The following is a 560-nucleotide window of genomic DNA, read 5'->3' as shown; positions in this document are numbered from 1 at the left end:
ATATATATGTATACATATATCTATATGTATATATATATATATATATATCATTGTGAACCAGTCTTACACTCTAGGCTTTGAGAGAAAAATAGGTATTAGACTGAGATTCCCATTAGTTTTCCAATTACTGGTGATTCCTGTAAATCAATATTCTTTACTAAATGCCAATATTGAATAGTAGTGAAGTCAACAATAGATTATCTTTCCTCTATTGCCATTAAAAAAATGAAGCTATCATGAATGTAAAAGATAAAAAAAAATCAGTAATGCAAGCATTAATGCATTTTAGTGGTTTCAGTTATCTTAGAACTTTCACTAAGAGACAGAAGGAACATTAAAGATCCTTTAGTTTGATCTCTGATTTTATAGATGAGGAAACTAAACCTAAAAAGAATATGAAATGGCTTGCCTTTTGTAGTTCAGATATTTAGTAATAGTTATTGGAATCTAGTTATTGAGACTCAGCCCAGTGTTCTTTCTGGCACACTCTCAATTTTCCTTTACTATTTCATTTATCTTCATGGCTATAAGGGTTAACTAGAAATCTTAAAAAATTAGGG

This window comes from Bison bison, unplaced genomic scaffold (assembly GCF_000754665.1).
Source record: "Bison bison bison isolate TAMUID 2011002044 unplaced genomic scaffold, Bison_UMD1.0 scf7180017864273, whole genome shotgun sequence".
Classification (NCBI taxonomy): domain Eukaryota; kingdom Metazoa; phylum Chordata; class Mammalia; order Artiodactyla; family Bovidae; genus Bison; species Bison bison.
This window is presented reverse-complemented; position numbering follows the sequence as displayed.